This window comes from Triticum urartu, chromosome 3A (assembly GCF_056163025.1).
Source record: "Triticum urartu cultivar PI428250 chromosome 3A, HENAU_Tu73, whole genome shotgun sequence".
Taxonomy (NCBI): domain Eukaryota; kingdom Viridiplantae; phylum Streptophyta; class Magnoliopsida; order Poales; family Poaceae; genus Triticum; species Triticum urartu.
The window spans coordinates 726,502,404-726,528,388 of record NC_141875.1 but is presented as its reverse complement, the minus strand read 5'-3'; the positions used below and the strand labels follow the sequence as shown (position 1 = coordinate 726,528,388).

The 25,985-nt window shown below is 45.1% G+C and overlaps 3 pseudogenes; 1 reads left to right on the top strand and 2 right to left on the bottom strand.

Moving 5' to 3' along the window:
• Nucleotides 1-2,620: 2,620 nt before the first annotated feature.
• LOC147982255 (uncharacterized) lies at nucleotides 2,621-9,336 on the bottom strand (annotated as a pseudogene).
• A 184-nt stretch (nucleotides 9,337-9,520) lies between these two features.
• LOC147982254 (uncharacterized) lies at nucleotides 9,521-14,192 on the top strand (annotated as a pseudogene).
• A 3,553-nt stretch (nucleotides 14,193-17,745) lies between these two features.
• LOC125547317 (uncharacterized) lies at nucleotides 17,746-24,617 on the bottom strand (annotated as a pseudogene).
• Nucleotides 24,618-25,985: the final 1,368 nt, after the last annotated feature.

Below are 25,985 nucleotides of genomic sequence, written 5' to 3'. Positions count from 1 at the left end.
TGGTGGCAGGAGTCAGCTTGGTTTCTTCATAGGTTGCTGCTGGAGGGTCCCTGACGAGGTCGCCGGTGGGTCGACGCCCACGAGCCTGGGCAAGAGGGGATCGGGTTCCCCTCTTCGGCGACAACGATATACCTTTGGGTGGGAGCATTGTGCTCCGGCGAATCCAGCGCTGGCCTTTGATCTACTTTTCGCTGCTTCCCTTGCTTCTGCGAATGTGGCCGGCAGCTCTCGCCCTTTGGTGCGGCTGAGCCGCAGACGACGATGGTGCTTGTTTGTAGTGTGCCATGGGCTTGCGTCCTGCTCTAGTCTCTTCTCCTTGCAGCTTGGAGGCCATCCATTTGGGTTCTGGGGTGAACCGAGCCGCCGTCTGCCGGTACGGCATCCTTCGAGCCAGGATGAAGGGGTAGGGGCCCTTTGCAGAGGCAGTAACAGGTGGTGGTCTGGTCCATGGCTGGTTCCGAGGGTGGCTGTGATCACGAAGCTTGCGCGGCGGTGCATTCCTCCCAAGACCCTAGTTTTGTTCTGTTGGTGTAGGTCGTCTAGTAGGGTGTTGGTAGCAGCGTCAATTTGTTGCTGCCTTGAGTTGTTTTGCTTGAGTACCTTGTATCCGTCGCTCGGTTCCCTTTTCTTTGCGTTGTAAGCGGTTGTCCTTGTAATCCTGGCCGGTTGATGGCTTTGTTAATTCAAAGCCGGGCCCTTCTTGAGCCTTCGTTTCAAAAAAAAAGTATTTTTTGCAATGCAGCTACACCTTGTCATCATTTCCGCTTGAAGTAGCTCAGTAAAAGAGTATGATCCACTTTGTTATTTGTCAGGAAACTAGTTAGAGAAAGCATGTTTTTTGTTTTCAGCACTGTTTTCTGCTATTAGATAGCCATATGTTAAGGAAATCAACTTCATCTTCCTCGAGGTACATCGCCTGTCCTTTGATGCTGCATTTCATTGCATTTGGTTCGATTGTAGGCACCTGCACTCAATATTTTCAGTAAATTATCTGTTAATGCAAACAAGTATCCAGTTCTGAATTGTAAATAAACACAGAGTATAATTTTGCAAAGAAGGTCCTAGTAATTTTATCTAACAGTCACAAACTCTTCCTTTTAGTTCTGAACTGTAAATATGTTATCAGTTTTGTTTGTTGCTACTAGTACTGTGAGTGCCTTCCAGTGTTAATGTTTTTAGCCTGATTTTGTTCGTCCTTTTTTCTGTTAATTTCAATTTTTAGTGCTTATGTTAATGCCTATCAATATTTAGTGTGAGCAAGCATCAGATCATAGTAGTTTACACTTCCAAAGTTACTTAAATTCAGTCCTTCAATCACAGGTACTCCCTCCATCCGAAAAAGCTTGTCATCCATTTGAGGGACAAGCTTTTTCGGACGGAGGGAGTAGTTTTTAAGAACAGGTAGAAAGTGTCTAAAACTAGTAGATCAAAGTTTCTTAACAGTGTTTGTCTTTCAGGTTCCAAAGTCTGTGAAAATGGCCATATTTTCTCTCAACTGGAGCAATCCTCCATCTTGCATGTTTTTAACTAGTTTTCTCAAAATGGAATTGCTAGCTTCCTGAGCATGTTTTGATCCCTGTAGTGTGTTTATTTCTGCAAATTTAGAACTCTATGATCTGGGCATCTAGTTCTCAGTTTTGTTCATGCGACCATATCCTAGTTCTTGCTAGGGTTTCTCTTGGTTCATGCTTTTGCGTGATTATGTTCCTATTTTCTATCTGTGTAGATTTTGTGCTTAACTTAGCCTATGTTAATGATCCACTACAGGTCTGTTCTTTCTTCCAGATTTGTTCTGGCAAGAGAGAGAGACGACAGGAGGTGATGAATGCACAGGAGGGGGGGGGGGTGTTTACCTTGTTTTTTCTTTGCTTCTCCAGCCATGTTTGTGTCCTAGATCATGGACGAATCACCCTCTTTGGTGGTGCTTCTCTGGGGGTAAATTTGGTACTTTCTCAGTGGAATTGGAATGTAATTCTTTTGTGTGTTTTTAGTGGAATTACTGTGCATTTTCAGTGCTTTTTACACTGTAATTGTTAGTGGATTTTACACTGTAAATCTTAGTGGGTTTACAGTGTATTTTTGCTCTGTATTTGCAAGTGGCATTTTTAGTGGAATTACAGTGTATTTTTAGTGGAATTACTATTCATTTGCAGTGGTTTTTACACTGTAATCATTAGTGGAATTACAGTGAAATTTACACTGTATATCTTAGTGGGTTTACCGTGGATTTTTAGTGGATTTTTGCTCTGTATTTGCAAGTGCCCTTTTTAGTGGAATTGCAGTTTATGTGCATTTTCTGTGGTTTTTACACTATTATTATTAGTGGTATTTTAGCCCTTTGTATAGTTGATTCATAGCAGCAGCAACTGTAATTTCTCAGTATTTTAGTGCTCAGAGTGTTATTCGGCTGTGTGGTTAGATGTCATCAGTTTTGATCCTTTTCAGTAGTTAGCTTAGTCCATGTTTTGTTAGTCTTTAGCTGCTTTCTGTACGGGTTTTAATAGTTTGGGTTGTGGACCTGTTTATAGTTTGGTGGGCAGAAAGAATAGGTGAATAGAGGACACGAGACATGTGACACTTGTCATCCTTTAGTTGGCTGAACAATACGACTGAAAGCGAATTAGATTTCATCCGGATGTAGAATAGACAGTCCTTTTAACAATGACCCTGTTGGAGCCACACCCTCCTGGCTTGGGCCAATCTCCTCTATACTTTTAGTGACGTTGACTTGGCTGTGGATTGTAGAAGAGATATGGAGGTGCATTTTATGGGCGAGGGCGACCAAATAAACCTTCCATCTGTACAACAAATACATGCCTCAAAGTCAATGAACCTCCGCTCCCCAAAGCAGACCTCTGATCCCGTCTTCCCCCGATTAGTGTCTACATACAACACATCCAATCTTGGGTATCGTCCCTCCCAGAATAACCAACGGAGTTGCTCACAACCCAGTAGGAATAGCTTCTTGAGCTGGGGGACATCCATTGCATCAAGATCAATTGTTTTGATGGCTGTACCTGACAGGTCCAACTCCTTGAGATTAAACAATGCACGCAAGAATATGCTACGCAGTCAAGCACAACCCTCTAGGGAGATCTTTGTCACCTTGGCTTCTTCAATTCGATCGACGGGAAACATTGGGCGCAATTCCTTTCTTGGCAGTTGTATGGGATGAGTCCAATGCTCTGCCAGGCCATAACCGTCAAAGCTAAAACTCTCGAGCAGCTGAGGAGCACTTTCAAATGCAACATGCTCCAAGCTGGAACAACCATCAAGAACAAGAACCTTCAAGCTTCTTGCTGATGACATTTCAGGCAATGATTCCATGTGAGTGTTGCGAGAAAAGTCAAGGAGCTCCAGATTCATCATATCTACGGCAGAGCAATTGTCCACTGTGATCACATCTGAAGATTCAGTTAACCGGAGCTTGTGAAGATTCTGTAGCTTTTTCCAGGCATCACTTCTAGTCCTCCATGAGACTCCCTTTGTATTCAGCTCCCTGAGATTGGTCATCAGTTCAATCATCTGTGGAAACAGGACATAATTTGTGGAACAATGCTGCTACACACACGACACTCCACGCACGATTTGTGCACGATGGTTCACATCCAGCCATCGAATCAAGGAACCAAGTGCATCACATCCATCAGATGGTCAATCGTTCATGCATCGTGCATGGTGGGTTGGCGGTGAAGTAGTTTCGTTTGTGGAACGTATGTCAAGCATCAACAAATCTGGGAAACATGCCCCTTCTCCCTGCTCCTTCGCTGTGTTTGTGCAATTATCAAGCCATAGGAATCTTAGGTTTTGGCAGCAGCGGAAAGACGGGGATGAAAAATCAAAGCTGCACTTGCAGAGCTTTAGCACACGGAGGTTGGTGGCTAGTTGAAACAAATCATTTCTTAGATCTTCTCGCTGACCATCGTCTTCAAATGTTAGGAAATAGGATGATGCCTTAACAGAAACAATAGAGATATTTTGTGCTGCTTGTTTGCTCGAGGTGATTGATTTCCAACAAACTTCGTAGGGTTTTATGTTTCCTTCCAACAAAAGTACAGAACTTATTGTTTCATGTGAAAAATAGCGCAACGGTGGTATCACTCCATACAAGGCGTTGCCAACCTCCCAAGCTCTGTTCCCTTCAAGAATTCCATCACATATCCAGTAGTTGCAAGCATGAGTAGCCCAACCATAGTCAACACTGCTAGACTTTTCACCTCGTTTTTTTTGTAAGGAATAGTGAGTACAAAAAGCAATCCACAACTCTTGATGGGTTGATTTCATCCATGAAGCTGTAACCAATTACTTCAGCAGCTTCTTTAAGCAATAAAGGAAGCACTTGTGACTTCCTCAATTTCCACGTATATTTGCCTAACTCAAGTTTCACATATTTATTAACAGAACTGGGCATCACCTTCAGTTTTTTCTGTGGGAATTGAAATCTTCCATCATTGGTCCATAACAATTTACCTTCACCAAAAAGAGGAATGCCAAACTCTGTGAGATCAATATCTTCATCTCCTCCGTAATGAAAAATCATCAGGAATCTTTCATTATTTAGGGACCGATTGATGGCACTTCGAATGCTATCTATAAGGGCATCTTCAGCCGTTGGCCCCCCAGGAGGGGCAAAAAATCGCCCCCTGGGGCGCGCCGACGCTAAACCGCGCACTGGGGGCGTGATGCCCCCCAGTCGCGGCGCCCACGTTTTTTTAAAAAATTCAAATACGGCGCAAACACGACTGAAATTTAACGCAAACATCGGCGAGTTCGTTCAAACTTAAACATATTTTACAAAAAAAGAAAAAAACTTCCGCGGGCTACCCCCGCCGTCTCCCTCGCCGCCCGCCTCGGCGCCCGCCCACGCGGTTTACATGCCGAGGAGGCTGTAGAACCGCGTGTAGTCACCGCCGCCGCCGTCGTCGTCGTCGTCGCCGCCGCCCCCGCCCGCGCCTCCGCCGTCCCTGCTGCATCCCTCCCCCGGTTGGCGCGGCGGGTTGGACGGTCCGGGGGCGTCGTCGTCGTCGTCGCTGTCGAGGACCACGACGCCGTGCTCGTCCTCGCGCCCACGCTTGCGGGCGGCGATCTCCTCCAGGGCCCGGCGCTGCCGGACCATCTCAACGCGGAGGTAGTCGTCCCGCGCCCACCGCAGGGCGTCCTCGTCGGAGAAGCCACGCCGGGCTACCTCCTCGTACTCCGCGGGGAGGCCGGGCTCCGGTTTGGGCTCGACGAGGACGAAGCGGCCGGTGGATGGGGAGGCGTTGGCGCCGATGCGGACGCCGGAGCTGCGGGTGCGCGCGCTGACCGGCGTGCCCTGGGGCTCCGGCTTGACGGGGCGGAGGCAGGGCGAGCCGCCGGACGAGGAGGAGGACCCCCCGGTCTCCAGGCGCCTCGGGGTCCAGGAGCTTCCCCAGCGGCGTGAGAAGGAAGGGGGGGCGGGGTACTCGAGATGCGGCGTGTTGTCGCCCTCGATGTACTCGAGGACGGCCTCTAACGTGCGCCCGGACACGCCCCACCACCGACACCGGCCGGCGGAGTTGAGCCTGCCGGAGGGCTCTACACCGTTGGTGGCCTCGAGCTGCTGGGCGTGGCGGCGCCGGCAGTAGGGCTCCCAGAGCGGGCTGTCGGGGACGTACCGAGGTCCCTCCCTCGCCGCCCAAGGCATGTTTGAGCGGATGCGTGCGATCTCCGCACGCCGCGCCGCGCCGGTGGGTACCGGGGGCACCGGCACGCCGCCGGGCACCCGCATGTCCGACGGGACCGGGTACTCGGCCTCGTAAAGGAGGCGAGCCTCGTCTTCGTGGAGATGGCGGCGGCCGAAGCCGTTCGCCGCCGCGCCGTCATCAGGGAAGCGCTCGGCCATGGGTGATGAACTGGAGACGGCGAGAGAGAGAAGAGGGAGGAACAATGACGGCGAGAGAGTGTGATCGCCGAGCACGCTGGTGCGCGTCTTATATAGGCCGAGACGCCGCCCGTACGCGTGGCCGCCGTGTGTACGCGTGGCGGGCAAGGGAGGGCGAGGGACGCGCGTCGTCCGGCCTTCACTGCGCCGCCCGTGAGGCATCAATGGCGCAGGCTGACCGGCGCGGCAGCGCGGCAGCTTTGGCATTGATTCGCCGCGGGAAACGAGGCGATGAGGACGACGAAGGGGCGAGAAGAGAGCCGTGTCGCTGACGCGGCGGGCCCGCGACTTTTTCGCGTCAAAAAAGTTCGCCCGGCGCCCCCGGGCGCCCCCCAGCGCGCCGGGTTCGGCCTGGGTCCTCCGGCGCTGTTTTCGTCCCAGGCCGGCGAAAATTGGGCTCCTGGGGGCACGACTGGGCCGATTTTTTGGCGCCGGCGCAAAAAAAACGCCTGGGGAGACCTTCCTGGGGGCGCGGCTGGAGATGCCCTAACTGCTCTGGAGCTAGCATCTACCCCTCTGAAATCATCTTCTTCATCCTGCTCATCAAACATGTGCATTAAGTGGTGAAGGTTTAACTCCTCTGCAATTGCCGTCTGCATGGTCCTTCTATTTTTCCACATAGAGCAGTTGACATGGATAATTTTGCCAAAATGCTTTCTCATTTCAGAATCAGTTCTTGTGGATTTTAGTCGTTCAGCTATAGCTCTAATAACAGCAGATGCTCCCAGACCATCACCGGCCCAGCCATGAAAGAATAATGCTTTAATTTTGCCTTCTGAGGTACCATAGCTATCACGCAAAAGATAGAGCACTTGTTTGACGGTGTCATCAGAATCCTTTTCGCACTGTAGTAAAGAACACCAGGTAGATTTGAGTTCCGCAATACATATAATTTTTGTAGCTATTTTGCATATGAATAAATTGGAACAGATGGGATATTAATTAAGATAATTAAGTGAACGCATGCGTCCAGTTTGGAAGTTAAAATGGAGTGAAACGAGTACATAAAATAGTTATTTACTTTTTTTTGAGTAAAAATAGTTATTTACTTGGGTTCCTAAAACTTGTCGTTTTAAACTTATGCAAAGTCAAACATCAGAAACTTTGACTTCCAATATATTTAAAAGTATCCAGATTGGATACTTCAAATATGTGTAAATTTATTTTGGTAGGTACTTTCAAGCGTCTAGTTTTCAAGCTAGCGTACATTCAATCTTTTATTGAAGATACTCTAACAACTCAGACTGCACGAGGTTACTATTCTGGTACACTGGTCCTATGGAGTCTTAGCATGATGACTTTCCGATTGTCTACTACAACAAGTTTTTGCGTAACTCCGGCGAGGGAGAGCGATGACGGCAGGGCGCCTTTGGCCCCTTTAATGCTGGTTGTCGTCGGTAGGTGATCTACGGATCTGGATATATTTTTTTAATTATTTTTTGTGTTAGTTGTACTGCCATAATTGAAAACGAATAGATCGCAAATTTCCTCGCAAAAAAAAGGCGAAGAGGGATTCTCAGGAAAAAATTATGGAGAAGAGGTACCAACCAGACGCAATCCAGACAAGTCGAACATCTCCACAGAAAACTAATACCGGCAGCAGAAGACCATCACTGTTGTAACAATTAAAACATCCGAGATAAATATATCTAACGCATCGGCTGCAGATTGGGTGAGGAAAACGAGTCTATCTTGATAAAATCCTGTCCCGGATGTATAGGACGGCAGTTTGGGACACCTAGGTGCCCATGCTCCTTGCCTTTCCACCGTTCGATTGCATTTAAATGTGTGCTATTGCAACGGGTATGTGTATTAATGTATTAATCGCTAATTGAATACCATAAATAAGGCTCATGCACACCATGCATGGGAGCAATTCAGTCGGACGTGGGCTAGTTGGAGCGAGGATGGTTCCTTGCGTGGAGTTGGAGTTGCAGATAATGTCGTTACTTTGTGAGCGTTCTTTTCTTCTTCTCGTCTTTAAAGGAGAGTCTGCCTTTTCTTTTCTTCTTTTCTTCTTTTAAGGAACCTTGAGGGGGCATCTGGTGCTCTTTTTTGCACCATTTCGACGGTTTACATGTTCTGGTACTAAAGTTCAGTCCTCGGCGGTGCCATCGGGTACCCTATAGAACCAGCATCCAGACTTGAGCAGCATAACACACAACAACAAATACCTAAGCACAAATTACACATTAGCTACATATCAATTTTGCACTACAATGGACAGGTATGTATTTTCTAGAAATAGGCTTTCGGCCCACTTTATAAATAAAGCCACACAACCGAATGATACAAGATGATGATCAAGTCCTCTTACAAAGCAGATCAAAGTAAAATCACATAATGGATAATGCTCTTCGGTGGAGTTGTCGGCGTACATTGGCGACTACAGGGACATCGACTTCCCTTGGGTGGTCACGGAGACGGCCTCGCTGGTCTTCTCTGTACCCTCCTCGTCGGCCGAGATGCTCAACGTCTACAACAGAGATGTAGGAAATACTTATGTGTGGCTTGCAACAGTTTTTACTACATAGTTCCTGGAATATGTTTACCTCGATATGGAATTTACCGATGCACTTGAATATTGCTTGGAATACATGAATGGAATATAGTTCATGAAAGCCGGTACATATATGCTGGAAACAGTATTTATTAATGCTGGAATATTTATTATACTATATGTATTTTTGCCCGGGCACAGCATATTATTGAAAGACAGGTTGTTCGTGGGATTGGCTCCATGAATTGGTAAAGCCTGTGAATTTGAATTGTAATTCAAATTCAGCGTGCGACTCACACGTACGTGCTTATGGGACAGTTTGCAGATGAACTCCTTGATGGTTACTAATGATCATGGTTGGTTAAGTTAACCTGGAGTCTTCGTTTAAACAGATTTTATCTGGACATTTATCTGCAGTTTATACAGTTTGAAATTAACTGGAATAGCACTATATAAAGGTCCCTAACCTCTAGCCTCAAAGATCATTGTGAACGGAATCATGAAAAAGGATCGAGGAATAGGGATTAGACCGTGTGCGTATATTTGTTACATTGGCACGAGAGCCGATTAAGGGTTTGACGATTTGTTTAATCGTCGGATCAATTACGATCTGGACTCCGCTGCGTACTCTGCTTTTCCTCTCCCAAAAGAAAAATAGAAACGAGGAAAAGAGAGCCTCGTACGTACACAACAGCTCCACCCCAGATTAGATCGATCTCGCTCGATTCCTCTGGTCCAGCGCCGCCGCTTCGCTCGACTCCGCATGCCAAGTGCCGCCGCTTCGCCCGACCTCCACCAATCCACGCCGCCGCTTCGCCATCGCCTCCAGGCCAAACCCCAGTTGCGCCTCCGCCTCCACCTCCCCCATCCACTTCGGGCCGAGCCTGCTACCGCCCGTGACCGACTCCTCCTCAACGTTCGTGCCGTTCCCCATCAACGTTCGCCCCGTCAACCTTGCCGAGCCGGAGGGAGCCCGCCGTGTTCGTCGCCAGCTTACTGCCACCTCGTCAAGCTCACCCTAACCAACTCTCGCCGGCCTGCTTCGCGTCCACGGCAAGGACTGCTCCGACATCAACAACGACAGGAACTTCAGGTAACTGAAGAAGAAACCAATTTCAATGGCTTCCAATGGGGCGTTCGCTGAACAGTTTGTCTAATTCACATCTAGATGTTTTTTAATGATGTCACATCTAACCTCCTAAAAATAACTACGCAGCAACAAAAAATAAAAAAAAAGCTGGGACAAAAAAAATAGACCACAAACATAGTGCTTATCAGGGTTAGATGTGACATAACTATGTCACATCTAGATGTGTCCTAGACAGACCCTTCGCTGAATTACTCCGTGCCTACAAACTTGATGGAACAAACTACACGGTTTGGAAAAGGAAAATCATGTTCTTGCTTACGGCTGAGAATATTGATTATGTTTCTGAAACTCCGGCGCCTAACGAGCCAGCAGAGGATGCTACAGATGAAGAAAAGCAGGAATACAATGATGAACTAAAGCAATGGACCAAGGACAACAAGACTGCCAGAGTTTATATCCTTGGCTCGATGACTGATTCGTTGGCTGTGGAATATGAGTCAGATAGAACAGCTTGTGGAATAATGCTCAGGCTGGAACAAGATTTTGGAGAAGTTTCCCTTGTGAAGGTGCTTAGTCTTGTGAACAAGTTTCTGACATCGAAGATGGGTGATAAAACAGTCAATGAACACTTCAACAAGCTCTGTGTCTTGGCGGAAGAATTAAAAACTGCTGGTTATCCGTTCCAGGAGGAAGTACAAGTCATGGTTGTTCTAAATTCTTTGCCACCATCATGAGAACAGTTCAAGATTTCTTTTTGTCATTCAGAACGCACACTCAATATGAGGAACCTGAGGTAACACTTGCTAATGGAGGAGGATCGCAGGCTTAACTCAGGGAAAGATAAAGCTTCTTATCAGCCAGAGCTTCACCTTGGTGAGTACAAAAACAATGGGAACCGGAGGAATTGGAATAAGAGAGGAGGAGGACCGGACCTAAGGGACAAGATCAATTATAAACGTGACAGGGATCAAAGGAACTACAGAGATGAGAGGAGGGACAGGGGGCAGCATGGAAATAACACCAACAACAACTCTTTTCAGAAGATTGACAAGAGGAACTACAGGTGCCATAATTGTGGTAATACAGGCCACTTCAGGTCAGAATGCACCAAGAGGAGGAAGCCGAACAGCGAAAGGGATAATTTTCACAAGGATGACAGCCGCAAGGGGAATCAATCCCCTGAAGGTATTACCGATGTTTATGTTTGCACTGAATCCTTATTTACTACTACTTTTCAGAATAGTTGGGTAGTAGATTCTGGTGCAACTTCACACATAGCTAGAGAACTTAGCTCTTTTGCCACACTCAAAACAATTCCAAAAGGAACAAGACATGTCTATTTAGGAACTCAAGCTAAAGCAGACATACTAGGAATTGGAAACTATGTGCTTAAACTCCCTGATGGAGGAAACTTAGTGTTGGAAAATGCATTTTATTCACCCAATATGAGAAGGAATCTAGTTTCAGTGTCCAAACTAGAGTCAATTGGATATAAAATTATCTTTGGTGATGGGAAGGCTAAAATTGTCTTAAATGGAAGATTAGTACATTCAGGCGATAGACATGATGGACTATATTTTCTAAATGACATCATGGAAAATAATTGCTTAGTAGGCGAAGATAACTCCGTTGTGAGGAATATAAATGGACAGAATAATTGTTCCGAATCTTACTTGTGGCATTTGCGACTTGGACATATATCTAAGAATAGGATTAAGAGACTTATTAGTTCTGGAATTTTGAACTTTAAGTGGGAGGATTATGGTATTTGTGAAGCATGTATTATGGGTAAAATGACAAGGTCGCCTTTTCCCAAAGCAAATAGATCAACAGAACAGCTTGCCATTGTTCACTCTGATATTTGTGGGGAATTTTCCACACCCACTTTGGGAGGGCAGAAAATCTACTTTATCACTTTCATAGATGACTATTCAATATACGGTTATGTGTATTTGCTTAAACACAAATCGGAAGGATTTGATGCTTTTAAAGAGTTCAAAGCGGAAGTGGAAATCAGCTAAACAAGAAAATTAAAATACTTAGAACTGACCGTGGTGGTGAATACACGTCAGGAATACTAGATGATTTCCGCAAATAACATGGCATTATTCATCACTATACCTTGCCATATACTCCACAACAGAATGGAGTGGCGGAAAGAAGGAATAGGACTTTAATGGATATGGTTAGGTCTATGATGGCTTATTCTGACTTGCCATTGTCTTTTTGGGGAGAGGCACTTCACACTGTTGTATATTTATTGAATCACTCACCTTCTAAAGCTGTAAGGGTAACACCCTATGAGCTTTGGAAGGGAAGGAAGCCCTCACTTCGCCATTTGGCAGTTTGGGGGTGTAATGCTCAAATAAGGATACCTAGCCAGTTGCACACCAAACTACAATCTAAAAGTACCCCAGGAATTTTTATTGGTTATGCATCAGGTTCTAATGGTTACCGTTTTTGGGATCCTCAAAGAAAGAAATTGATTGAAAGTGGAGATGCAGTTTTTCTTGATCAGGATACACCTCGCCGTGCTAAACAAGCTAGGATGGAATTATTAGTAGAACCTGAAGATATCTCTTTACCTGAAACTGAACCTCTAGTTCAGGAAAATAATGATGCAAGTCAATCTACTAACTCTATTTCGAATAGCATGCCTAGGAGAAGTGGGAGGAATACACAACCACCTGCATATTTAGATGAGTATTTTGTTTTTCTGGGGGAAGTGCACTCTAAAATTCAGAACTTAGAGGAAGAACCAAAATCATTCAAAGCTGCATTGGCAAGTCCTGAATCAAATCTTTGGATGGAAGCCATGCAGGAAGAATTAAACTGTATGAGGAAAAATAATGTTTGGGAATTAGTTGAATTACCAAACAATCGAAAGTCTATTGGTTCTAAATGGATCTTTAAAAGGAAACTGAATGCGACTGGTCAGGTGGATAAGTATAAAGCAAGGCTTGTTGCTAAAGGATTTACACAAATGGAAGGAGTTGATTTTGTAGAAACCTTTTCTCCCGTTGCTAAATTTACCTCCATACGGATCATTAGTGCATTAACCGCTTATTATGATCTAGAATTGCATCAAATGGATGTTAAAACAGCATTCTTAAATGGAATGTTGGAAGAAGAAATATACATGAACCAACCTGAAGGTTTTGTGGCAAGGGGGAATGAAGGGAAGGTCTGTAAATTAAACAGGTCTATATATGGTCTTAAACAAGCCTCGCGTCAGTGGTATATTCTTTTCGATAATGCAATCACGTCATATGGTTTTTCAATGACGGAAGGTGACCATTGTATCTATTTTAAGATAATGGGAAATAAATTTGTTTTGTTATCTCTTTATGTTGATGATATTCTCATTGCTTCAAATGATAAATCTACACCGATGGAAGTTAAAACCTGGTTATCCTCTAAATTTGACATGAAGGATATGGGGGAAGCTTCCTATGTTCTGGGAGTGGAAATACGTAGAGATAGAAGGAAGAGAATGTTGGGTTTGTCTCAAAAGGCATATCTCAATAATGTACTTCAGAGATTCTCTATGGAAAATTGCAAGCCTGTTAGAGTACCTATTCTTAGGGGAACTAAACTTAGTGAGGAAATGTGTGCTAAAACTCCTGAGGAAAAGAAACAAATGAGCAATATTCCTTATTCATCTGCATTGGGTTCTTTAATGTATGTTATGCTATTTACAAGACCTGATATATGCCATGCCGTGGGTTTGTTGAGTAGATATCAGGTGAACCCTGGGCCTGAGCATTGGAAACAGATTAGGAACACTTTGCGTTATGTCAAAGGAACTATGGACTATTTTCTGTGTTTTAATGGACGCAATCTTCAGCTGCAGGGGTTTACTGATGCTGATTGGCAAGGGGATCTTGATGACCGGAAATCAACTTCTGGTTATCTGTTTACACTAGCAGGAGGAGCTATTTCCTGGAGTAGAAAGAAGCAAGATTCTGTAGCACTTTCATCTATGGAGGCTGAATATATTGCTGCGTCGGAAGCTGTGAAAGAAGGTGTATGGTTAAAGGAGTTTCTTGCATCTCTCGTGGTGGTGGAAAGCACTTCATATCCTGTTACTATTTTCTATGATAACCAGGCGGCAATCAAGGTCTCAAAGGATCCCAAGTTTCATAGCAAAACCAAACATATTGAGGGAAGATATCATTACATTTGTGACGTCGTTAATAGATTAAGAACAGTTCGTTTAGATTATTTACCTAGTGTAGACATGGTTGCCGATCCACTGACTAAACCTCTTAGTCAGGAAGTATTTTGTAAACATGTTTGCAACATGGGTGTTCGTTTATGGAATTAGAATGTTTTAGCCAAGCGGGAGATGTAGGAAATACTTATGTGTGGCTTGCAACATTTTTTACTACATAGTTCCTGGAATATGTTTACCTCGATATGGAATTTACCGATGCACTTGAATATTGCTTGGAATACATGAATGGAATATAGTTCATGGAAGCCGGTACATATATGCTGGAAACATTATTTATTAATGCTGGAATATTTATTATACTATATGTATTTTTGCCCGGGCACAGCATATTATGGAAAGCCAGGCTGTTCGTGGGATTGGCTCCATGAATTGGTAAAGCCTGTGAATTTGAATTGTAATTCAAATTCAGCGTGCGACTCACACGTACGTGCTTATGGGACAGTTTGCAGATGAAACTCCTTGATGGTTACTAATGATCGTGGTTGGTTAAGTTAACCTGGAGTCTTCGTTTAAACAGATTTTATCTGGACATTTATTTGCAGTTTATACAGTTTGAAATTAACTGGAATAGCACTATATAAAGGTCCCTAACCCCTAGCCTTAAAGATCATTATGAGCGGAACCACGGAAAAGGATCGAGGAATAGGGGTTAGACCGTGTGCGTATATTTGTTACAAGAGATACCGTCAACTGCCCGATTAACAAGTTCATGATCTCCATGCAGAAGGCCGAGGCAGAGCCTGAGGCGACTCCACCACTGGCAGGTGTGGTTCTACATCTATGGGATCCCAGAGGGGGGCAAGTGTGCACACATCCTGAAGGCCATGTCTGAGCCGGTGGGCAAACTTCTCTCGACCGAAACAAATTTACAAACCATGAACACATTTTAAATTTGTGAACAGAACTTTGAAATTGGGAACATTTTTTGAAATTCCTAAATACATTCGAAATTTGTGAACAAAAATTTAAAATGCAAGCATTTTGAAAGTTTCTGAAAAATTGTTGGAAAAGAAAAGAAACAAAAAATGGAGAAAAAAAGGAAAAGAAGAATGAAAAATCGAAAAATACAAATGAGAGAAAAGAAAAAATGAAAAACAAAAAAAACCGGTTCAGGAACCTTCTGAAGGCTCCGAAAACTGGAAAGTCCGGCTAGAACCTTCTAGAAGGTTCCAAAACCAGGATAGGTGGAACGCGCGCCTCACGTCTAAACGGGCGGGCCCATCTTGGTCGATGGCTTCGACCACGTGTGCGGCGCCGGCATTTTGATGTAGAATGCGTCAAATAGGAAAATAGTGAAATCACTAATTAAGAAGTACTCATTCCAAAGATCACTCCCATTTTGTCAGGTTGCGACAAGTAGCATGCTGTATGTGTGCCACTTGTCACAACCTAAGAGTTTATTTTTCCGTAGATTCGTTTATTCAAAACGTTTTATCTCTTAAACGGCGGGTTCAAATCTTGATCCGTTTTCATCGTTAGATCCCGCGCGCCGAGATCTTACAAACTAGATCCCATGTCGATAGTTTTCAGTAAAAAAAATTCACCAAAAAAACCGAATCGGAAGCAGGTTTTTTTCCTTTCTGAAGAGGCATGCGTTTTTCCATGTTCCGAGAGGCACGGTCATGCTTCTTGTGGAAGCAAATTCGTACCTCCACGAGAAGTAAATCTGTGCCGCTCGCTGAACGAAAAAAGGAAAAACACGTTTTTTCTTTTTTCTAGAGGAACGAGCGTACCTCTCGCGGAACTAAAATTGTGCCTCTATTAGTAGTAAATGCATGCCTCTCGCGGAAGCAATTATGTGCCTCCACGAGAAGTAAATTCGTGCCTTTCGCAGAATGAAAAAAACACATTTTTTTTCCTTTTCTAAGAGGCATGACCGTGTCTCCGTGCCTCCACCAAAAGTAAATCTGTGCCTCTCACAGAAGGCAAACAAATGTGTTTTTTCGTGCATTTTTTTGTCCAGATCCTTAGAAAAACCGGGACAAACAGAAAAGCCAAAAACAGAAAAAAATATCTAAAAGCCAAAAACACATACAGAATAATAATAATAAAAAGGCGGATTGAGTACCCAGAGCAGGTTCATGGTTGACTCGCCGTTGCCGTCTCCTCCTCATCTATCGGGACATGAGATATCTAGTCCAGGCGCATCATCATTCACCAGGAGTAACAACAAATCAGGAATTCAAAATAGATGAGTATGTGTGGCGGTACATTGTACATATAAGTTATATGTAACAAGAGGTAGTAGTTAATGTGCGTAGCCAGCCGTATGTATACCTCTTGGTTGGTACCTGAATCCTCCTGCTTGGATATGCCATCTTCATACTAGAATTAAAGAAAGGCAATCAGGCATGGAATTATTAGAGACATATATGGAACGTTAGACGGGGATAACAATGTGGAACAGCTAGTGTGCATACATATACTTTTTCATCTTGGTCTGCAGAGGACACTTTGACATCACCATCGCCATCATTGGACTGAAATTGAGGAAACAATTAAGTAGGAATTTAGAAGAAAGTTCCTGGTCTGTGGAAGAGATAAAAATAATTGTTCATGGATGAAATGTATATATAGTACATACATGATACCCACGCTTTCATTGCTGTAAAGACCCTTGTACATATCTCACAGTAGATTCTATCTTATACATTGTGTAGGATTGTTAGGGTGGGTTTCCGAGGCCGCAAATTCAGGTTTATGGGTAAAAAGTACTTGCACGGTCAATTTTACTATTGAAAGTTTTGCATTGGTAACAGATATAGTGCCTAGATCAACTTTCACAACTAATGGACTGCTTTTAGCTTCTATTTAGCCTTGCCTTCATGGTAAGCTTTTCTAAATAACGCTGCACGCTTTCCCTCCTTTTGATCATAAAACTAGAGGTAGGACGATAGAAAGGTCTCAATCACTTTGCATAGATACACCTCTTCCCTACATGTTTTCTTCTCAAGTATTATGATTGTTGGAGTGCTGGAGCTTTTGAGCCTCCATATTAGCTCTAAGTGCACGTTTTATTGAATCAAGTTCTCCTTTAGTTTCGAAGAAAAGAGTCATAGTAGAAGTAATTTCTTGAATCATTCAGACTCCATTCGGCATATCATATTTTTTACAAATAATTACCTACTCTTCCCTATAACATTTTGTTTACAACTCATGATTGGTCATGTTCTAGGATTTGATACAACTTCCACCTGCAAGGCTTAGAGTTGGTGTTTCACCCGATTAATGACTATTCCAACGAACCACTTACTAGAGGAAGGAAAAGATTTCTCTATTCTTTTCTTACATATTAAACTCAGAATAGTCAGTTTCTTTCTTATATATGGTAGAAAATTATATGGTGACAATATTATGTAGTAGAAAGCAACTCTACGGTGGTAATTTTATCAAAGCCATCTATAAAAGTTCTGGGGAAAAGTGTAAAAAGCCATATGAAGATAAGATATTGTCGTATGATTAATATGTAAAGTTTCGAATGCTTACTCAATTGCTTTTAACCTACTGGGAGAAAATCACAAGTGATTGTTTATATCATCTTGTAATGGTCATTTCTATTATCCGCGTTTTTTTTGTCTGAACCAGATTGAGTTTCCGCTCTCAAATATTTTAAAAGTTGTTTCCAGTTGATAGTTTACCTAGCGTTTAGTGGCTTACACTTTTCTTATGATGTTTAGAAGGAATAGTATCATTTTAATTTAGATGATATACATATTAATAGAAGACCGTACCTTTGCTAGAGAAAATTAAAATAAACATGGATACTGCTTGGGCACTTGCATGGGTCACTTTGCTAGTTAATATTATTTTGGTAATAATTTATTAGGGCTTGATATTCTTCTCAATTTATATGTGCAAATTTTATTAAGATGTTGCCTGCTCACTGTTGGAATAGCAACTTAATCATGTTAGGAGGCCAAAGGCAGCATATATACAAGTACATGAGGATGCCAAAAGGCTAGAATGCAAAAGACCAAAAGTCATCACTAATATAATTCTAACACCCCCCCTCAAACTCATGGTGGATCTACAACACTGAGTTTGGAGAGGTGAAATCTATGTTGTGCTCTAGTCTGTGCCTTAGTGAAGAAGTCCGCTAGCTGTAACTCGGAAGGTACATACTGAAGAGCAATAACATGATCCTGCACAACAGCAAACACATAATAAGTATCAACACCAATATGCTTGGTAAGCTCATGCTTCATGGGGTCCCGTGCAATACTGATAGCACTTGTACTGTCGGACAAGAGGGTGGTAGGTGTAGTAACACAAACACCAAAATCCTCCAGTAACCATCGTAACCAAGTCACCTCTGCCGTCAGAAGAGCCATAGCTCTCAACTCGGCCTCTGCACTCGAACGGGAAACTGCAGTCTGTTTCTTCGTCTTCCAGGCAATGAGAGAACCACCAAGAAAAACACAGTAAGCAGAAAGTGAACGGCGATCCGAAGGATCACTGGCCCATGTAGCATCTGAATAGGCCTGGAGCTGTAATGAGCTAGAACGGGCGAAAAGGAGGCGATGAGAGATCGTGCCACGAAGATATCGTAGAACACGAAGAAGGTGACTATAGTGAACTGAAGTGGGAGCGGAAACAAACTGGCTCAGAATATGAACAGGATATGAGATATCCGGACGAGTGACAACAAGATACACAAGACTCCCAACAAGATGACGATAACGCGTCGGATCAGACAAAGGCTCGCCATCAGAGGCACGAAGGTTAACATTGAGCTCCATAGGAGTCTCAGCAGTGTGCTCATCACTAAGAGCCGCACGAGCAAGAAGATCCCGAATATACTTTTCTTGGGAAATAGAAAAGCCATCAGAGGTGGAGGAAACCTCAATCCCAAGAAAGTAACATAGAGGACCAAGATCAGACATAAGAAACTGCTCACTGAGACGGGCCTTAACAAAGGCAATGTACTCAGAATCGTCGCCAGTGATGATCATGTCATCAACATATAGAAGAAGAAGAGTGCGACCACGAGCAGAAAGGTGGACAAATAGCGCTGGATCATGAGCACTAGGCGAAAAACCAGCTGCAGTGACCACAGAGGCAAAACGCTCAAACCAAGCACGGGGGCTTGCTTAAGGCCATATAAAGAGCGAAGAAGACAGAAAACCATGCCATCAGGAACTGAATACCCAGGTGGTGGATGCATATAAACTTCCTCATGCAACTCACCATTAAAAAAGGCATTCTTAACATTAAGCTGAGACACAGACCAGTGGCGAACAGAAGCCACGACAAGTAGTGTGCGGAAAGTGGTCATATGAGCCACAGGAGCAAAAGTCTCATCGTAATCACGACCATGCTCCTGCTGAAAGCCACGGGCCACAAGACGAGCTTTATAACGCTCAAGAGAACCATCAGAGCGAGTCTTAATCTTATAGACCCACTTACAAGTGATGGGACGAACATGGGGAGGAAGAGAAACCAGGTCCCACGTGCCGTTGCGCTCAAGGGCAGCAATCTCCTCTGCCATCGCAAACTGCCATTCAGGATGAACGATAGCATCTCGATAAGAAGTCGGCTCAAGAATGGCCGAAAGACCATAGCGAGAAGGAGAATATCGATCAGGGGGCGGACAAGGCCGAGAACGAAGACAATAAGTCGGGTGAGAGGAGGAAGACGACACACCAGAAGTAGAGGGCACATCTGTAGACTTATCCACAACACGTGAACGACGAGTATAATGGAAAGGAAATGAGGGAAGAGGTGGAATCACTGGAGGTGGAGACGGGGAATGTATCGGTGATGAAGGTGGAGAAGGGGAAGGTATCAGCGACGAAGGTGGAGAGTCATGCGATGAGGAAGGAGAAGAAACTGTAGGAGAGGACGGGGTCGGATCTGCAACAGCGGTACGAGGAGTAGGAATACTAGGCACAAAGGGTGGTGTATCCGAAAATGTAAGAAAAGAGATGTCCTCCATAGAAAAATTCGAGCAGGATGGACGCGGGTAGAAGGGACGAGATTCGTCAAAGGTCACATCCCGGGAAATACGCATCGGGCGACCAACAGGACCCCAACACCGATAGCCCTTATGCTCATCACTGTATCCAAGAAAGACACACTCAACAGACTGAGCGGTCAGTTTGGTGCATTCACGAGGAGAAAGCAAAACATAGCAAACGCAACCAAACAAACGGAGCACCGAATAATCAGGAGAATGACCAGAAAGACGCTCGAGAGGAATACCACCCTGTAGAGCAGCAGAAGGCTAAATGTTGATGAGATAGGTGGAAGTGGTAACAGCCTCGGCCCAGAAGTGAGGCGGAAGAGAGGCGGCAATCATCACTGCACGCGCCGTCTCAAGAAGGTGACGATGATTGCGCTCAGCCACACCATTTTGAGCATGAGCACCAGGGCAAGAGAACTAAATAAGAGTACCCTGCTCAGCAAGAAATCCTCGCAGTGAATGGGAGATATACTCACCAGCTGAATCTGCGCGAAAAACACGAATAGGAGTGGAAAACTGGGTATGAACCATGGCAGCACATTTTTTGTATATAGGTAAGACCTCACTACGAGAAGACATGAAGTAGATCCAAGTGTACCGAGAAAAATCGTCTATAAATATAATATAGTAGCGATGACCCCCTTTCGAAGCGAAGGGAGCCGGACCCCAAACATCAGAGTGAATAAGATCGAAAGGACGCTCGGACACCGACTCATTGTGAGGGTAGGGTAGCTGAATCTGCTTACCAAGCCTACAACCCAGACAATCCAACGAAGCGTTACCGGAGACAGACCCCAGAACACCACGATGAACCAAATACAAGAGACGAGAACCACATAACTGGCCAAGACGATGATGCCACTGCTGAAAAGAAGAAGAGATCGATCTGGAGAAGAAGACTGAAAAAAAATCGATCGTCAGGCGAGTTGCAGCGCCGAAGAAAACCTAGGCTCTGATACCATGTTGGAATAGCAACATAATCTTATTAGGAGGCTAAAGGCAGCATATATACAAGTACATGAGGATGCCAAAAGGCTAGAATGCAAAAGACCAAAAGTCATCACTAATATAACTCTAACACTCACCACTATTCTAGTTTAGGACAAATAACTGTACACCCTCACTCATAACACATCTTACATTTACTAATCAGACACCCCTGCTGGCTGTAGAGAAATGAACTCACATTTGAATATAAACCCATATATGAGTGTAATCTAGTTCACAAACAAGCAGAATAATAGTAAAGCATACGTGAATAGATGAAGCAATCCTACTGAATAGATGGGCCACCCTGTAAGGTAAAATGTTATCATCAATGAAGTTTGGATGATCTTCTATGGCTAGTTTCACCTGATCTGGTAGCATGACACCATCATTGAACATTATTTCTTTCAACTTGGGAAGGTTGTTGATTCTCGAGAGAGACTCTACCCGGTCGACATGCCAGATGAGTTTTTCAAGCTTAGGCGCTTCTCCAAGTTCGAAGTGGATGTCAGTGATGCCACCCCCATCAACAGCAAGATACTTGAGATTCTGGAACCCATTGGTCTGGATTATAAGCTTGCCCCCAGTGTGTAAATTAACTTGGAAGAGACGGAGGCCACGTAGGTTGGGCAAAGCTGCGAGAGATCCCATATCATCCCGATCCAACAATGTGTTATGGAGAGTTACCTTGGCAAGTTTGCAGAAGTCTCTAGCAAACAATTGGAGAAGACGCCCGTACATTGTGACTCCACTGATGCTCAGGCTTTCAAGAAGCTTGGGTGTGTTTTTGCAGTGGGCACTAATAACATCGGATGCAGGGATGTCACGAGGAGTAGCAGCCTTCCTGGCAGTGACAGGCAGAGGCTTGATCTCAATTGATAGAGACTGAAGGCACTCATTCAGAGCACTGATCCCTTGGAGTAGGTTCTCAAGTTGAGCTTTTCGGTCATAAATGACAACACCAAGCACCCTTAGCTGCCATAGCTGGCCAATCTCTCTCAACTGAGTAGCATGATGTTTCGAAGCCTGTACCTGGGATAGCACTTCTAGATCCGTCATTTTTCTCACCATGTGAGGCATCTTCTTGACAGTGGAAACTGTGCTAGCATCACCACCACCGGTGTCAGTGCCAATACTTTGACCAGCCAGTAGACGCTTCAACTTCAGTAGCTTGAGGTGTTTTATGGCAGAGTCCTTCACACGAGTGTGCCGGATGTCCAGCACCTCCAGCTGCTGGAGTCTGTTGATCTCCTTAGGTAGCTGAGTGACATATGTGTTCCTTAGGCTCAGATACTTGAGAAGTATCAACGAGGTGCACACGTTCCTAAGCCAGTGTTGGTTATCTCTCAGGGATGAACAACCTTCCAGATCCAGGACCTTGACGAGATTTAACTGAGATGATGCACGTGATTGTTGTTGCAAGAAGTCGAGGATGCTATTCGAGGAACAGAGCCTGATGTTGCTGAGAACGGAGAAGTGGCGAGCCAGGTGCTGAGACAGGCGTGTGTCCAGAATATGTTCTTTCCTGGCCATCTTGGTGATGAAGTTGTACACTTGTGCATGAACCATAATGCTCTTGACCTTCCCTACAACACCAATGCCATGAGGACAGACAAGCCATAAGTCAGCAAGTACCTCAAAACAATGCTCGGCCTGACATACTGAACTAGGCCAGTCTTTTCTAGTTATCAGTCCTTCCGCAACCCACCGCCCGATTAACCTTCTCCGGTTTATCTTCTCATCTTTATGGAAGATGGCTAGATACAGCAATCAAGTCTTGTATTCCCTAGGAAGATCGTCATAGGAGAACTTGATCATCTTGTATCCATTAGTCTCCACGGATCCTCCAAACACAAGGCTATTGCTCAACTTGTCAAGTTCCTCTTTGCTAATCATTGGATTGGCAAACAGAGCATGGATGAACATCTTTATGCAGAACTGCTCTACCTCCACCTCCACCCTACATTTCTCCAAGATCTCATGGAAGATTTCAGCGTTGTACTTCTCGTCGTCATTGACATGCCGATTTGTAAGTTGGAGCGCTATATGGCGGTAATATTCAATGGAAGAGTATACAATGGGTTCTTCCCTATAGCAAAACTCGTTGGCCCTCTTCATGTATTTTGTGGTAACTACCACTTTCATTGAACTACAACCCACATCTTGCAAGGCCTTTGTGGTCTCGTCCCATTTGTAGCCAGACGCATTATGGAGAACGACCAGTGTCCTTGTACCCTGCAGGTGCTCTCTAACTCTCCCCATGGTTTCTTGAATCAACAGATGCTCTTTCATCCTCCTCAGGACTTGTTCAATCCTCTCCCTGCAATACCCCTCCTGCGACAGCTTGTCTTTGCTTGTTTCTTCCACTGATTTATCTTGCTGGTGAAGCGACACTGGCAGCAGCTCGGGCGTGATCTGCACTTGAATCTTCAGCGTGATGTCTTTGATATTCTTCACGATGTGATCCTCAACCGGTTTAGTTGTGGCTGCCATCCCTGGTGTGGTGGCCTGCTTGGGAAGCAGCTTCCGCAGGATGTCTATGAATTGGGGATGCTCGACACTAATCCTGCAGGAGCTGGCCTTTTCACCCGCTGATTCGACCATCAGATACTTCTTCATCTTGTCTACTATCTCGTCAAGGATCTTTTCCTGGGTTTGCTTTTGATACTCGCCGGCGTTGGTGTCCTGGAGCAGCACCCGCAAGATGCTGCAGAGTACTTCCAAGGGTTCAACCGAGCAACCTTTATTACCAGCTTTTTCCAGGTGTTCTTCGATCTTCTCCTTGATCCACTACCAAAAAATCCGCTTACGCCGACGGCCTCATCTATGTCGATGGCCCCTGTCGGCATAGATGGACCTATGCCGACGGCCTGGGCCAGGCCGTAGGCATAGAAACGCTGTCGGCATAAGTCCATCTATGCCGACGGGGTCGTCAGCGTAGATGAGGCCGTCAGGACTGCTAGAGATACGCCTACGGGGCCCGTCGGCATACACCGGGCCCACCTACCCGGTCAGCGATGACCATTTGACGGCGTCAAAACTACGCCGACAGGAGGTAACGGCGGCCGTCGGCATATCTATGCCGACGGCATAGCCATTGGCATAGAATTGCTGACATCACCGATCTGCGTCGTCGACACGTCATCGATTCGAGGGAGGGGGCCATTGTGTGGCAGAGATATGCCTACGGTATAGACCTGGCCCATGCCCCTCTGCCACATCATCGATCCGCGTGCAATGCCACATCATCGATCCGTGGGATTGTACCTCCGTGTGCACACCTATGCCGACGGCCTGGCCGTCGACATATATTTATTTTATTTAATTTTTACTTTATATTATTTTTTGTTTTTCCACAAGATAAATATGCCTTATCTAAAGAAACATACCCTGATGGTATATTGATTGCCCCCTTACAAACGTCGTTGTCGCCGTGTCACGGAGGGGGGAACGGTCGACACGGAGGGAATCTGGTTAGTGGGGAGATTCGGAGTGTAGCACGATATATATCAACTAACCAATATCAGCTAGATAAAAAAACAGATAGAACATAGTAGCATAAGTAGTAGCATTGCATAGATAAGGGTAGCACGACATATATATTACCATTACAACATAGATAGTTCATAGTTCAACCCAACACGGCAATAATAAAACACCACCGGCTTGCTTGCTTGCTTTCTTGCTCCAAGGCCAACTCCTCCATGGCCAACTCCTTCAATTGTCGTCGTTGGTGGGGTACGGGAGGGTGTGCATGTGCTCATCGGTAGGGTAGGCGCTACCGAAGTCGGTGAAGATGTTTTACATGGTGAGTGCGGTGAACTCGCATCCACACCAAAAAACACGGCCGAGGAGGTAGTAGGCGTCGAAGGGGTTGCTGAACCTCACGATGATCCCGATAGGATGGCCATTGCTACTAACCTCTTCGACACGGAACATGGTCGGAGAGCCCCTCGGCAGGTGGCGGTAGCCGGCGGAGAGGAAGAACTTGGTCAGCCCCCTTGCCCTCCTCCACCCCGAGATGGCCCACACCCATAGGGTGTTCTCCACCCAGACTACGGCAGGGTAGAGCCTCTCGGGGAAGGTGGGCGACACACGGTAGGTAGCCCGGTGAACTGCATCTTGCTTGCTAGCTTCGAGTGGATCTTGGGACGACTTGTGGGGAAGATGGGAGATGAAGGAGAGTGAGAGGAAGATGTAGAGGAAGATGTAGGCTTGGGTGTGCTTAAACAGCCGAGGTGCACCGTTTTAACATTTTGTTTTCCTCTCCCTCGTAATGGCATGGGAAACGAGCAATGTGGCATCGAGTCACCCGAGCCAACCCATGTACACGCGCATGCATTGTGGTAGTAATGCCAACGAACTGCGTAGCACTCTAGGAATTAAAAATGCGTCGAGAGATGAGTTTGATGCCATGCATGTAGCGGCTAGCGATGGTTGGGCATCTAAACCCATCTAGAATGGGTAAATAGCCATAATGCGATGAGGGTGTTGGCGGGCGTGCTCGCCCTCGATCCCATGCATTCAACGTCGAACTTTGTGCGGGCTGCCGCAGCAGGGTTACGCGCGCGTGCATGCTTTTCAGGCCGAATGCAGCGTCGTGTCCATCGGTCCAACGGGTGAGCTGCTGTAATTAAGCCCAACAACACATGGCAGACCTGCTCAATCTTACAATGTAAAAAATGGGCTAAAACGACCAGCCAATGAAAGCGCAGCACACGGATCTGTGACATGGCTCCTGATCCAGACCGTTGCTTATGTTCACATCCATCCAATGGTCCAGAATGTTGCATGTTATAATATTCAGCATCTTCGAATCAACCAATCAGAGTGCAGCCCGTGGATCGCTGACATAGCCCTAGTGCATGATCCAGACCGTCCATTCACGGCGATCCAATGGCCTAGAGGAGTGTGGGGTTTCGATGGGGTTTTGATGTGGTTTTGAGGGGTTTTGAGAGGTTTTCAACGGTTAGGGTTGAGCATAACTAATTCAGAACAAAATCAAAAATATATAAAACTTGTGTCGATCATTGTTCTATGTGACTAAGTATCTAGGAAAAAATAAGAAACTTGTACTACGGATGTTTTCATGAAAATACCTTCACAAAAGATGGCTATCAAGAACGAGGTTGTAGGGTTTTGAAGAGAAGTGAGCTAGGGTTTAGTGTTAAACATGTCATACTTGATCGAAACGATCCAATATCAGGAAGGACTCTTATATACACACACTAGACGTCAAGTTTCCTTTTTGGGCTCATTTAGAGAAGGTCGAAAAAAAACTTGCTTACAAATGGGTCTGTTTTCCCT